The sequence below is a fragment of the Eupeodes corollae genome, chromosome 2, assembly GCF_945859685.1.
Source record: "Eupeodes corollae chromosome 2, idEupCoro1.1, whole genome shotgun sequence".
Classification (NCBI taxonomy): Eukaryota; Metazoa; Arthropoda; class Insecta; order Diptera; family Syrphidae; genus Eupeodes; species Eupeodes corollae.
Window position 1 is genome coordinate 83402617 of NC_079148.1, and position 17031 is coordinate 83419647.

Below are 17031 nucleotides of genomic sequence, written 5' to 3' on the forward strand. Positions count from 1 at the left end.
TAATAGTAATAGTAATAGTAATAGTAATAGTAATAGTAATAGTAATAGTAATAGTAATAGTAATAGTAATAGTAATAGTAATAGTAATAGTAATAGTAATAGTAATAGTAATAGTAATAGTAATAGTAATAGTAATAGTAATAGTAATAGTAATAGTAATAGTAATAGTAATAGTAATAGTAATAGTAATAGTAATAGTAATAGTAATAGTAATAGTAATAGTAATAGTAATAGTAATAGTAATAGTAATAGTAATAGTAATAGTAATAGTAATAGTAATAGTAATAGTAATAGTAATAGTAATAGTAATAGTAATAGTAATAGTAATAGTAATAGTAATAGTAATAGTAATAGTAATAGTAATAGTAATAGTAATAGTAATAGTAATAGTAATAGTAATAGTAATAGTAATAGTAATAGTAATAGTAATAGTAATAGTAATAGTAATAGTAATAGTAATAGTAATAGTAATAGTAATAGTAATAGTAATAGTAATAGTAATAGTAATAGTAATAGTAATAGTAATAGTAATAGTAATAGTAATAGTAATAGTAATAGTAATAGTAATAGTAATAGTAATAGTAATAGTAATAGTAATAGTAATAGTAATAGTAATAGTAATAGTAATAGTAATAGTAATAGTAATAGTAATAGTAATAGTAATAGTAATAGTAATAGTAATAGTAATAGTAATAGTAATAGTAATAGTAATAGTAATAGTAATAGTAATAGTAATAGTAATAGTAATAGTAATAGTAATAGTAATAGTAATAGTAATAGTAATAGTAATAGTAATAGTAATAGTAATAGTAATAGTAATAGTAATAGTAATAGTAATAGTAATAGTAATAGTAATAGTAATAGTAATAGTAATAGTAATAGTAATAGTAATAGTAATAGTAATAGTAATAGTAATAGTAATAGTAATAGTAATAGTAATAGTAATAGTAATAGTAATAGTAATAGTAATAGTAATAGTAATAGTAATAGTAATAGTAATAGTAATAGTAATAGTAATAGTAATAGTAATAGTAATAGTAATAGTAATAGTAATAGTAATAGTAATAGTAATAGTAATAGTAATAGTAATAGTAATAGTAATAGTAATAGTAATAGTAATAGTAATAGTAATAGTAATAGTAATAGTAATAGTAATAGTAATAGTAATAGTAATAGTAATAGTAATAGTAATAGTAATAGTAATAGTAATAGTAATAGTAATAGTAATAGTAATAGTAATAGTAATAGTAATAGTAATAGTAATAGTAATAGTAATAGTAATAGTAATAGTAATAGTAATAGTAATAGTAATAGTAATAGTAATAGTAATAGTAATAGTAATAGTAATAGTAATAGTAATAGTAATAGTAATAGTAATAGTAATAGTAATAGTAATAGTAATAGTAATAGTAATAGTAATAGTAATAGTAATAGTAATAGTAATAGTAATAGTAATAGTAATAGTAATAGTAATAGTAATAGTAATAGTAATAGTAATAGTAATAGTAATAGTAATAGTAATAGTAATAGTAATAGTAATAGTAATAGTAATAGTAATAGTAATAGTAATAGTAATAGTAATAGTAATAGTAATAGTAATAGTAATAGTAATAGTAATAGTAATAGTAATAGTAATAGTAATAGTAATAGTAATAGTAATAGTAATAGTAATAGTAATAGTAATAGTAATAGTAATAGTAATAGTAATAGTAATAGTAATAGTAATAGTAATAGTAATAGTAATAGTAATAGTAATAGTAATAGTAATAGTAATAGTAATAGTAATAGTAATAGTAATAGTAATAGTAATAGTAATAGTAATAGTAATAGTAATAGTAATAGTAATAGTAATAGTAATAGTAATAGTAATAGTAATAGTAATAGTAATAGTAATAGTAATAGTAATAGTAATAGTAATAGTAATAGTAATAGTAATAGTAATAGTAATAGTAATAGTAATAGTAATAGTAATAGTAATAGTAATAGTAATAGTAATAGTAATAGTAATAGTAATAGTAATAGTAATAGTAATAGTAATAGTAATAGTAATAGTAATAGTAATAGTAATAGTAATAGTAATAGTAATAGTAATAGTAATAGTAATAGTAATAGTAATAGTAATAGTAATAGTAATAGTAATAGTAATAGTAATAGTAATAGTAATAGTAATAGTAATAGTAATAGTAATAGTAATAGTAATAGTAATAGTAATAGTAATAGTAATAGTAATAGTAATAGTAATAGTAATAGTAATAGTAATAGTAATAGTAATAGTAATAGTAATAGTAATAGTAATAGTAATAGTAATAGTAATAGTAATAGTAATAGTAATAGTAATAGTAATAGTAATAGTAATAGTAATAGTAATAGTAATAGTAATAGTAATAGTAATAGTAATAGTAATAGTAATAGTAATAGTAATAGTAATAGTAATAGTAATAGTAATAGTAATAGTAATAGTAATAGTAATAGTAATAGTAATAGTAATAGTAATAGTAATAGTAATAGTAATAGTAATAGTAATAGTAATAGTAATAGTAATAGTAATAGTAATAGTAATAGTAATAGTAATAGTAATAGTAATAGTAATAGTAATAGTAATAGTAATAGTAATAGTAATAGTAATAGTAATAGTAATAGTAATAGTAATAGTAATAGTAATAGTAATAGTAATAGTAATAGTAATAGTAATAGTAATAGTAATAGTAATAGTAATAGTAATAGTAATAGTAATAGTAATAGTAATAGTAATAGTAATAGTAATAGTAATAGTAATAGTAATAGTAATAGTAATAGTAATAGTAATAGTAATAGTAATAGTAATAGTAATAGTAATAGTAATAGTAATAGTAATAGTAATAGTAATAGTAATAGTAATAGTAATAGTAATAGTAATAGTAATAGTAATAGTAATAGTAATAGTAATAGTAATAGTAATAGTAATAGTAATAGTAATAGTAATAGTAATAGTAATAGTAATAGTAATAGTAATAGTAATAGTAATAGTAATAGTAATAGTAATAGTAATAGTAATAGTAATAGTAATAGTAATAGTAATAGTAATAGTAATAGTAATAGTAATAGTAATAGTAATAGTAATAGTAATAGTAATAGTAATAGTAATAGTAATAGTAATAGTAATAGTAATAGTAATAGTAATAGTAATAGTAATAGTAATAGTAATAGTAATAGTAATAGTAATAGTAATAGTAATAGTAATAGTAATAGTAATAGTAATAGTAATAGTAATAGTAATAGTAATAGTAATAGTAATAGTAATAGTAATAGTAATAGTAATAGTAATAGTAATAGTAATAGTAATAGTAATAGTAATAGTAATAGTAATAGTAATAGTAATAGTAATAGTAATAGTAATAGTAATAGTAATAGTAATAGTAATAGTAATAGTAATAGTAATAGTAATAGTAATAGTAATAGTAATAGTAATAGTAATAGTAATAGTAATAGTAATAGTAATAGTAATAGTAATAGTAATAGTAATAGTAATAGTAATAGTAATAGTAATAGTAATAGTAATAGTAATAGTAATAGTAATAGTAATAGTAATAGTAATAGTAATAGTAATAGTAATAGTAATAGTAATAGTAATAGTAATAGTAATAGTAATAGTAATAGTAATAGTAATAGTAATAGTAATAGTAATAGTAATAGTAATAGTAATAGTAATAGTAATAGTAATAGTAATAGTAATAGTAATAGTAATAGTAATAGTAATAGTAATAGTAATAGTAATAGTAATAGTAATAGTAATAGTAATAGTAATAGTAATAGTAATAGTAATAGTAATAGTAATAGTAATAGTAATAGTAATAGTAATAGTAATAGTAATAGTAATAGTAATAGTAATAGTAATAGTAATAGTAATAGTAATAGTAATAGTAATAGTAATAGTAATAGTAATAGTAATAGTAATAGTAATAGTAATAGTAATAGTAATAGTAATAGTAATAGTAATAGTAATAGTAATAGTAATAGTAATAGTAATAGTAATAGTAATAGTAATAGTAATAGTAATAGTAATAGTAATAGTAATAGTAATAGTAATAGTAATAGTAATAGTAATAGTAATAGTAATAGTAATAGTAATAGTAATAGTAATAGTAATAGTAATAGTAATAGTAATAGTAATAGTAATAGTAATAGTAATAGTAATAGTAATAGTAATAGTAATAGTAATAGTAATAGTAATAGTAATAGTAATAGTAATAGTAATAGTAATAGTAATAGTAATAGTAATAGTAATAGTAATAGTAATAGTAATAGTAATAGTAATAGTAATAGTAATAGTAATAGTAATAGTAATAGTAATAGTAATAGTAATAGTAATAGTAATAGTAATAGTAATAGTAATAGTAATAGTAATAGTAATAGTAATAGTAATAGTAATAGTAATAGTAATAGTAATAGTAATAGTAATAGTAATAGTAATAGTAATAGTAATAGTAATAGTAATAGTAATAGTAATAGTAATAGTAATAGTAATAGTAATAGTAATAGTAATAGTAATAGTAATAGTAATAGTAATAGTAATAGTAATAGTAATAGTAATAGTAATAGTAATAGTAATAGTAATAGTAATAGTAATAGTAATAGTAATAGTAATAGTAATAGTAATAGTAATAGTAATAGTAATAGTAATAGTAATAGTAATAGTAATAGTAATAGTAATAGTAATAGTAATAGTAATAGTAATAGTAATAGTAATAGTAATAGTAATAGTAATAGTAATAGTAATAGTAATAGTAATAGTAATAGTAATAGTAATAGTAATAGTAATAGTAATAGTAATAGTAATAGTAATAGTAATAGTAATAGTAATAGTAATAGTAATAGTAATAGTAATAGTAATAGTAATAGTAATAGTAATAGTAATAGTAATAGTAATAGTAATAGTAATAGTAATAGTAATAGTAATAGTAATAGTAATAGTAATAGTAATAGTAATAGTAATAGTAATAGTAATAGTAATAGTAATAGTAATAGTAATAGTAATAGTAATAGTAATAGTAATAGTAATAGTAATAGTAATAGTAATAGTAATAGTAATAGTAATAGTAATAGTAATAGTAATAGTAATAGTAATAGTAATAGTAATAGTAATAGTAATAGTAATAGTAATAGTAATAGTAATAGTAATAGTAATAGTAATAGTAATAGTAATAGTAATAGTAATAGTAATAGTAATAGTAATAGTAATAGTAATAGTAATAGTAATAGTAATAGTAATAGTAATAGTAATAGTAATAGTAATAGTAATAGTAATAGTAATAGTAATAGTAATAGTAATAGTAATAGTAATAGTAATAGTAATAGTAATAGTAATAGTAATAGTAATAGTAATAGTAATAGTAATAGTAATAGTAATAGTAATAGTAATAGTAATAGTAATAGTAATAGTAATAGTAATAGTAATAGTAATAGTAATAGTAATAGTAATAGTAATAGTAATAGTAATAGTAATAGTAATAGTAATAGTAATAGTAATAGTAATAGTAATAGTAATAGTAATAGTAATAGTAATAGTAATAGTAATAGTAATAGTAATAGTAATAGTAATAGTAATAGTAATAGTAATAGTAATAGTAATAGTAATAGTAATAGTAATAGTAATAGTAATAGTAATAGTAATAGTAATAGTAATAGTAATAGTAATAGTAATAGTAATAGTAATAGTAATAGTAATAGTAATAGTAATAGTAATAGTAATAGTAATAGTAATAGTAATAGTAATAGTAATAGTAATAGTAATAGTAATAGTAATAGTAATAGTAATAGTAATAGTAATAGTAATAGTAATAGTAATAGTAATAGTAATAGTAATAGTAATAGTAATAGTAATAGTAATAGTAATAGTAATAGTAATAGTAATAGTAATAGTAATAGTAATAGTAATAGTAATAGTAATAGTAATAGTAATAGTAATAGTAATAGTAATAGTAATAGTAATAGTAATAGTAATAGTAATAGTAATAGTAATAGTAATAGTAATAGTAATAGTAATAGTAATAGTAATAGTAATAGTAATAGTAATAGTAATAGTAATAGTAATAGTAATAGTAATAGTAATAGTAATAGTAATAGTAATAGTAATAGTAATAGTAATAGTAATAGTAATAGTAATAGTAATAGTAATAGTAATAGTAATAGTAATAGTAATAGTAATAGTAATAGTAATAGTAATAGTAATAGTAATAGTAATAGTAATAGTAATAGTAATAGTAATAGTAATAGTAATAGTAATAGTAATAGTAATAGTAATAGTAATAGTAATAGTAATAGTAATAGTAATAGTAATAGTAATAGTAATAGTAATAGTAATAGTAATAGTAATAGTAATAGTAATAGTAATAGTAATAGTAATAGTAATAGTAATAGTAATAGTAATAGTAATAGTAATAGTAATAGTAATAGTAATAGTAATAGTAATAGTAATAGTAATAGTAATAGTAATAGTAATAGTAATAGTAATAGTAATAGTAATAGTAATAGTAATAGTAATAGTAATAGTAATAGTAATAGTAATAGTAATAGTAATAGTAATAGTAATAGTAATAGTAATAGTAATAGTAATAGTAATAGTAATAGTAATAGTAATAGTAATAGTAATAGTAATAGTAATAGTAATAGTAATAGTAATAGTAATAGTAATAGTAATAGTAATAGTAATAGTAATAGTAATAGTAATAGTAATAGTAATAGTAATAGTAATAGTAATAGTAATAGTAATAGTAATAGTAATAGTAATAGTAATAGTAATAGTAATAGTAATAGTAATAGTAATAGTAATAGTAATAGTAATAGTAATAGTAATAGTAATAGTAATAGTAATAGTAATAGTAATAGTAATAGTAATAGTAATAGTAATAGTAATAGTAATAGTAATAGTAATAGTAATAGTAATAGTAATAGTAATAGTAATAGTAATAGTAATAGTAATAGTAATAGTAATAGTAATAGTAATAGTAATAGTAATAGTAATAGTAATAGTAATAGTAATAGTAATAGTAATAGTAATAGTAATAGTAATAGTAATAGTAATAGTAATAGTAATAGTAATAGTAATAGTAATAGTAATAGTAATAGTAATAGTAATAGTAATAGTAATAGTAATAGTAATAGTAATAGTAATAGTAATAGTAATAGTAATAGTAATAGTAATAGTAATAGTAATAGTAATAGTAATAGTAATAGTAATAGTAATAGTAATAGTAATAGTAATAGTAATAGTAATAGTAATAGTAATAGTAATAGTAATAGTAATAGTAATAGTAATAGTAATAGTAATAGTAATAGTAATAGTAATAGTAATAGTAATAGTAATAGTAATAGTAATAGTAATAGTAATAGTAATAGTAATAGTAATAGTAATAGTAATAGTAATAGTAATAGTAATAGTAATAGTAATAGTAATAGTAATAGTAATAGTAATAGTAATAGTAATAGTAATAGTAATAGTAATAGTAATAGTAATAGTAATAGTAATAGTAATAGTAATAGTAATAGTAATAGTAATAGTAATAGTAATAGTAATAGTAATAGTAATAGTAATAGTAATAGTAATAGTAATAGTAATAGTAATAGTAATAGTAATAGTAATAGTAATAGTAATAGTAATAGTAATAGTAATAGTAATAGTAATAGTAATAGTAATAGTAATAGTAATAGTAATAGTAATAGTAATAGTAATAGTAATAGTAATAGTAATAGTAATAGTAATAGTAATAGTAATAGTAATAGTAATAGTAATAGTAATAGTAATAGTAATAGTAATAGTAATAGTAATAGTAATAGTAATAGTAATAGTAATAGTAATAGTAATAGTAATAGTAATAGTAATAGTAATAGTAATAGTAATAGTAATAGTAATAGTAATAGTAATAGTAATAGTAATAGTAATAGTAATAGTAATAGTAATAGTAATAGTAATAGTAATAGTAATAGTAATAGTAATAGTAATAGTAATAGTAATAGTAATAGTAATAGTAATAGTAATAGTAATAGTAATAGTAATAGTAATAGTAATAGTAATAGTAATAGTAATAGTAATAGTAATAGTAATAGTAATAGTAATAGTAATAGTAATAGTAATAGTAATAGTAATAGTAATAGTAATAGTAATAGTAATAGTAATAGTAATAGTAATAGTAATAGTAATAGTAATAGTAATAGTAATAGTAATAGTAATAGTAATAGTAATAGTAATAGTAATAGTAATAGTAATAGTAATAGTAATAGTAATAGTAATAGTAATAGTAATAGTAATAGTAATAGTAATAGTAATAGTAATAGTAATAGTAATAGTAATAGTAATAGTAATAGTAATAGTAATAGTAATAGTAATAGTAATAGTAATAGTAATAGTAATAGTAATAGTAATAGTAATAGTAATAGTAATAGTAATAGTAATAGTAATAGTAATAGTAATAGTAATAGTAATAGTAATAGTAATAGTAATAGTAATAGTAATAGTAATAGTAATAGTAATAGTAATAGTAATAGTAATAGTAATAGTAATAGTAATAGTAATAGTAATAGTAATAGTAATAGTAATAGTAATAGTAATAGTAATAGTAATAGTAATAGTAATAGTAATAGTAATAGTAATAGTAATAGTAATAGTAATAGTAATAGTAATAGTAATAGTAATAGTAATAGTAATAGTAATAGTAATAGTAATAGTAATAGTAATAGTAATAGTAATAGTAATAGTAATAGTAATAGTAATAGTAATAGTAATAGTAATAGTAATAGTAATAGTAATAGTAATAGTAATAGTAATAGTAATAGTAATAGTAATAGTAATAGTAATAGTAATAGTAATAGTAATAGTAATAGTAATAGTAATAATAGTAATAGTAATAGTAATAGTAATAGTAATAGTAATAGTAATAGTAATAGTAATAGTAATAGTAATAGTAATAGTAATAGTAATAGTAATAGTAATAGTAATAGTAATAGTAATAGTAATAGTAATAGTAATAGTAATAGTAATAGTAATAGTAATAGTAATAGTAATAGTAATAGTAATAGTAATAGTAATAGTAATAGTAATAGTAATAGTAATAGTAATAGTAATAGTAATAGTAATAGTAATAGTAATAGTAATAGTAATAGTAATAGTAATAGTAATAGTAATAGTAATAGTAATAGTAATAGTAATAGTAATAGTAATAGTAATAGTAATAGTAATAGTAATAGTAATAGTAATAGTAATAGTAATAGTAATAGTAATAGTAATAGTAATAGTAATAGTAATAGTAATAGTAATAGTAATAGTAATAGTAATAGTAATAGTAATAGTAATAGTAATAGTAATAGTAATAGTAATAGTAATAGTAATAGTAATAGTAATAGTAATAGTAATAGTAATAGTAATAGTAATAGTAATAGTAATAGTAATAGTAATAGTAATAGTAATAGTAATAGTAATAGTAATAGTAATAGTAATAGTAATAGTAATAGTAATAGTAATAGTAATAGTAATAGTAATAGTAATAGTAATAGTAATAGTAATAGTAATAGTAATAGTAATAGTAATAGTAATAGTAATAGTAATAGTAATAGTAATAGTAATAGTAATAGTAATAGTAATAGTAATAGTAATAGTAATAGTAATAGTAATAGTAATAGTAATAGTAATAGTAATAGTAATAGTAATAGTAATAGTAATAGTAATAGTAATAGTAATAGTAATAGTAATAGTAATAGTAATAGTAATAGTAATAGTAATAGTAATAGTAATAGTAATAGTAATAGTAATAGTAATAGTAATAGTAATAGTAATAGTAATAGTAATAGTAATAGTAATAGTAATAGTAATAGTAATAGTAATAGTAATAGTAATAGTAATAGTAATAGTAATAGTAATAGTAATAGTAATAGTAATAGTAATAGTAATAGTAATAGTAATAGTAATAGTAATAGTAATAGTAATAGTAATAGTAATAGTAATAGTAATAGTAATAGTAATAGTAATAGTAATAGTAATAGTAATAGTAATAGTAATAGTAATAGTAATAGTAATAGTAATAGTAATAGTAATAGTAATAGTAATAGTAATAGTAATAGTAATAGTAATAGTAATAGTAATAGTAATAGTAATAGTAATAGTAATAGTAATAGTAATAGTAATAGTAATAGTAATAGTAATAGTAATAGTAATAGTAATAGTAATAGTAATAGTAATAGTAATAGTAATAGTAATAGTAATAGTAATAGTAATAGTAATAGTAATAGTAATAGTAATAGTAATAGTAATAGTAATAGTAATAGTAATAGTAATAGTAATAGTAATAGTAATAGTAATAGTAATAGTAATAGTAATAGTAATAGTAATAGTAATAGTAATAGTAATAGTAATAGTAATAGTAATAGTAATAGTAATAGTAATAGTAATAGTAATAGTAATAGTAATAGTAATAGTAATAGTAATAGTAATAGTAATAGTAATAGTAATAGTAATAGTAATAGTAATAGTAATAGTAATAGTAATAGTAATAGTAATAGTAATAGTAATAGTAATAGTAATAGTAATAGTAATAGTAATAGTAATAGTAATAGTAATAGTAATAGTAATAGTAATAGTAATAGTAATAGTAATAGTAATAGTAATAGTAATAGTAATAGTAATAGTAATAGTAATAGTAATAGTAATAGTAATAGTAATAGTAATAGTAATAGTAATAGTAATAGTAATAGTAATAGTAATAGTAATAGTAATAGTAATAGTAATAGTAATAGTAATAGTAATAGTAATAGTAATAGTAATAGTAATAGTAATAGTAATAGTAATAGTAATAGTAATAGTAATAGTAATAGTAATAGTAATAGTAATAGTAATAGTAATAGTAATAGTAATAGTAATAGTAATAGTAATAGTAATAGTAATAGTAATAGTAATAGTAATAGTAATAGTAATAGTAATAGTAATAGTAATAGTAATAGTAATAGTAATAGTAATAGTAATAGTAATAGTAATAGTAATAGTAATAGTAATAGTAATAGTAATAGTAATAGTAATAGTAATAGTAATAGTAATAGTAATAGTAATAGTAATAGTAATAGTAATAGTAATAGTAATAGTAATAGTAATAGTAATAGTAATAGTAATAGTAATAGTAATAGTAATAGTAATAGTAATAGTAATAGTAATAGTAATAGTAATAGTAATAGTAATAGTAATAGTAATAGTAATAGTAATAGTAATAGTAATAGTAATAGTAATAGTAATAGTAATAGTAATAGTAATAGTAATAGTAATAGTAATAGTAATAGTAATAGTAATAGTAATAGTAATAGTAATAGTAATAGTAATAGTAATAGTAATAGTAATAGTAATAGTAATAGTAATAGTAATAGTAATAGTAATAGTAATAGTAATAGTAATAGTAATAGTAATAGTAATAGTAATAGTAATAGTAATAGTAATAGTAATAGTAATAGTAATAGTAATAGTAATAGTAATAGTAATAGTAATAGTAATAGTAATAGTAATAGTAATAGTAATAGTAATAGTAATAGTAATAGTAATAGTAATAGTAATAGTAATAGTAATAGTAATAGTAATAGTAATAGTAATAGTAATAGTAATAGTAATAGTAATAGTAATAGTAATAGTAATAGTAATAGTAATAGTAATAGTAATAGTAATAGTAATAGTAATAGTAATAGTAATAGTAATAGTAATAGTAATAGTAATAGTAATAGTAATAGTAATAGTAATAGTAATAGTAATAGTAATAGTAATAGTAATAGTAATAGTAATAGTAATAGTAATAGTAATAGTAATAGTAATAGTAATAGTAATAGTAATAGTAATAGTAATAGTAATAGTAATAGTAATAGTAATAGTAATAGTAATAGTAATAGTAATAGTAATAGTAATAGTAATAGTAATAGTAATAGTAATAGTAATAGTAATAGTAATAGTAATAGTAATAGTAATAGTAATAGTAATAGTAATAGTAATAGTAATAGTAATAGTAATAGTAATAGTAATAGTAATAGTAATAGTAATAGTAATAGTAATAGTAATAGTAATAGTAATAGTAATAGTAATAGTAATAGTAATAGTAATAGTAATAGTAATAGTAATAGTAATAGTAATAGTAATAGTAATAGTAATAGTAATAGTAATAGTAATAGTAATAGTAATAGTAATAGTAATAGTAATAGTAATAGTAATAGTAATAGTAATAGTAATAGTAATAGTAATAGTAATAGTAATAGTAATAGTAATAGTAATAGTAATAGTAATAGTAATAGTAATAGTAATAGTAATAGTAATAGTAATAGTAATAGTAATAGTAATAGTAATAGTAATAGTAATAGTAATAGTAATAGTAATAGTAATAGTAATAGTAATAGTAATAGTAATAGTAATAGTAATAGTAATAGTAATAGTAATAGTAATAGTAATAGTAATAGTAATAGTAATAGTAATAGTAATAGTAATAGTAATAGTAATAGTAATAGTAATAGTAATAGTAATAGTAATAGTAATAGTAATAGTAATAGTAATAGTAATAGTAATAGTAATAGTAATAGTAATAGTAATAGTAATAGTAATAGTAATAGTAATAGTAATAGTAATAGTAATAGTAATAGTAATAGTAATAGTAATAGTAATAGTAATAGTAATAGTAATAGTAATAGTAATAGTAATAGTAATAGTAATAGTAATAGTAATAGTAATAGTAATAGTAATAGTAATAGTAATAGTAATAGTAATAGTAATAGTAATAGTAATAGTAATAGTAATAGTAATAGTAATAGTAATAGTAATAGTAATAGTAATAGTAATAGTAATAGTAATAGTAATAGTAATAGTAATAGTAATAGTAATAGTAATAGTAATAGTAATAGTAATAGTAATAGTAATAGTAATAGTAATAGTAATAGTAATAGTAATAGTAATAGTAATAGTAATAGTAATAGTAATAGTAATAGTAATAGTAATAGTAATAGTAATAGTAATAGTAATAGTAATAGTAATAGTAATAGTAATAGTAATAGTAATAGTAATAGTAATAGTAATAGTAATAGTAATAGTAATAGTAATAGTAATAGTAATAGTAATAGTAATAGTAATAGTAATAGTAATAGTAATAGTAATAGTAATAGTAATAGTAATAGTAATAGTAATAGTAATAGTAATAGTAATAGTAATAGTAATAGTAATAGTAATAGTAATAGTAATAGTAATAGTAATAGTAATAGTAATAGTAATAGTAATAGTAATAGTAATAGTAATAGTAATAGTAATAGTAATAGTAATAGTAATAGTAATAGTAATAGTAATAGTAATAGTAATAGTAATAGTAATAGTAATAGTAATAGTAATAGTAATAGTAATAGTAATAGTAATAGTAATAGTAATAGTAATAGTAATAGTAATAGTAATAGTAATAGTAATAGTAATAGTAATAGTAATAGTAATAGTAATAGTAATAGTAATAGTAATAGTAATAGTAATAGTAATAGTAATAGTAATAGTAATAGTAATAGTAATAGTAATAGTAATAGTAATAGTAATAGTAATAGTAATAGTAATAGTAATAGTAATAGTAATAGTAATAGTAATAGTAATAGTAATAGTAATAGTAATAGTAATAGTAATAGTAATAGTAATAGTAATAGTAATAGTAATAGTAATAGTAATAGTAATAGTAATAGTAATAGTAATAGTAATAGTAATAGTAATAGTAATAGTAATAGTAATAGTAATAGTAATAGTAATAGTAATAGTAATAGTAATAGTAATAGTAATAGTAATAGTAATAGTAATAGTAATAGTAATAGTAATAGTAATAGTAATAGTAATAGTAATAGTAATAGTAATAGTAATAGTAATAGTAATAGTAATAGTAATAGTAATAGTAATAGTAATAGTAATAGTAATAGTAATAGTAATAGTAATAGTAATAGTAATAGTAATAGTAATAGTAATAGTAATAGTAATAGTAATAGTAATAGTAATAGTAATAGTAATAGTAATAGTAATAGTAATAGTAATAGTAATAGTAATAGTAATAGTAATAGTAATAGTAATAGTAATAGTAATAGTAATAGTAATAGTAATAGTAATAGTAATAGTAATAGTAATAGTAATAGTAATAGTAATAGTAATAGTAATAGTAATAGTAATAGTAATAGTAATAGTAATAGTAATAGTAATAGTAATAGTAATAGTAATAGTAATAGTAATAGTAATAGTAATAGTAATAGTAATAGTAATAGTAATAGTAATAGTAATAGTAATAGTAATAGTAATAGTAATAGTAATAGTAATAGTAATAGTAATAGTAATAGTAATAGTAATAGTAATAGTAATAGTAATAGTAATAGTAATAGTAATAGTAATAGTAATAGTAATAGTAATAGTAATAGTAATAGTAATAGTAATAGTAATAGTAATAGTAATAGTAATAGTAATAGTAATAGTAATAGTAATAGTAATAGTAATAGTAATAGTAATAGTAATAGTAATAGTAATAGTAATAGTAATAGTAATAGTAATAGTAATAGTAATAGTAATAGTAATAGTAATAGTAATAGTAATAGTAATAGTAATAGTAATAGTAATAGTAATAGTAATAGTAATAGTAATAGTAATAGTAATAGTAATAGTAATAGTAATAGTAATAGTAATAGTAATAGTAATAGTAATAGTAATAGTAATAGTAATAGTAATAGTAATAGTAATAGTAATAGTAATAGTAATAGTAATAGTAATAGTAATAGTAATAGTAATAGTAATAGTAATAGTAATAGTAATAGTAATAGTAATAGTAATAGTAATAGTAATAGTAATAGTAATAGTAATAGTAATAGTAATAGTAATAGTAATAGTAATAGTAATAGTAATAGTAATAGTAATAGTAATAGTAATAGTAATAGTAATAGTAATAGTAATAGTAATAGTAATAGTAATAGTAATAGTAATAGTAATAGTAATAGTAATAGTAATAGTAATAGTAATAGTAATAGTAATAGTAATAGTAATAGTAATAGTAATAGTAATAGTAATAGTAATAGTAATAGTAATAGTAATAGTAATAGTAATAGTAATAGTAATAGTAATAGTAATAGTAATAGTAATAGTAATAGTAATAGTAATAGTAATAGTAATAGTAATAGTAATAGTAATAGTAATAGTAATAGTAATAGTAATAGTAATAGTAATAGTAATAGTAATAGTAATAGTAATAGTAATAGTAATAGTAATAGTAATAGTAATAGTAATAGTAATAGTAATAGTAATAGTAATAGTAATAGTAATAGTAATAGTAATAGTAATAGTAATAGTAATAGTAATAGTAATAGTAATAGTAATAGTAATAGTAATAGTAATAGTAATAGTAATAGTAATAGTAATAGTAATAGTAATAGTAATAGTAATAGTAATAGTAATAGTAATAGTAATAGTAATAGTAATAGTAATAGTAATAGTAATAGTAATAGTAATAGTAATAGTAATAGTAATAGTAATAGTAATAGTAATAGTAATAGTAATAGTAATAGTAATAGTAATAGTAATAGTAATAGTAATAGTAATAGTAATAGTAATAGTAATAGTAATAGTAATAGTAATAGTAATAGTAATAGTAATAGTAATAGTAATAGTAATAGTAATAGTAATAGTAATAGTAATAGTAATAGTAATAGTAATAGTAATAGTAATAGTAATAGTAATAGTAATAGTAATAGTAATAGTAATAGTAATAGTAATAGTAATAGTAATAGTAATAGTAATAGTAATAGTAATAGTAATAGTAATAGTAATAGTAATAGTAATAGTAATAGTAATAGTAATAGTAATAGTAATAGTAATAGTAATAGTAATAGTAATAGTAATAGTAATAGTAATAGTAATAGTAATAGTAATAGTAATAGTAATAGTAATAGTAATAGTAATAGTAATAGTAATAGTAATAGTAATAGTAATAGTAATAGTAATAGTAATAGTAATAGTAATAGTAATAGTAATAGTAATAGTAATAGTAATAGTAATAGTAATAGTAATAGTAATAGTAATAGTAATAGTAATAGTAATAGTAATAGTAATAGTAATAGTAATAGTAATAGTAATAGTAATAGTAATAGTAATAGTAATAGTAATAGTAATAGTAATAGTAATAGTAATAGTAATAGTAATAGTAATAGTAATAGTAATAGTAATAGTAATAGTAATAGTAATAGTAATAGTAATAGTAATAGTAATAGTAATAGTAATAGTAATAGTAATAGTAATAGTAATAGTAATAGTAATAGTAATAGTAATAGTAATAGTAATAGTAATAGTAATAGTAATAGTAATAGTAATAGTAATAGTAATAGTAATAGTAATAGTAATAGTAATAGTAATAGTAATAGTAATAGTAATAGTAATAGTAATAGTAATAGTAATAGTAATAGTAATAGTAATAGTAATAGTAATAGTAATAGTAATAGTAATAGTAATAGTAATAGTAATAGTAATAGTAATAGTAATAGTAATAGTAATAGTAATAGTAATAGTAATAGTAATAGTAATAGTAATAGTAATAGTAATAGTAATAGTAATAGTAATAGTAATAGTAATAGTAATAGTAATAGTAATAGTAATAGTAATAGTAATAGTAATAGTAATAGTAATAGTAATAGTAATAGTAATAGTAATAGTAATAGTAATAGTAATAGTAATAGTAATAGTAATAGTAATAGTAATAGTAATAGTAATAGTAATAGTAATAGTAATAGTAATAGTAATAGTAATAGTAATAGTAATAGTAATAGTAATAGTAATAGTAATAGTAATAGTAATAGTAATAGTAATAGTAATAGTAATAGTAATAGTAATAGTAATAGTAATAGTAATAGTAATAGTAATAGTAATAGTAATAGTAATAGTAATAGTAATAGTAATAGTAATAGTAATAGTAATAGTAATAGTAATAGTAATAGTAATAGTAATAGTAATAGTAATAGTAATAGTAATAGTAATAGTAATAGTAATAGTAATAGTAATAG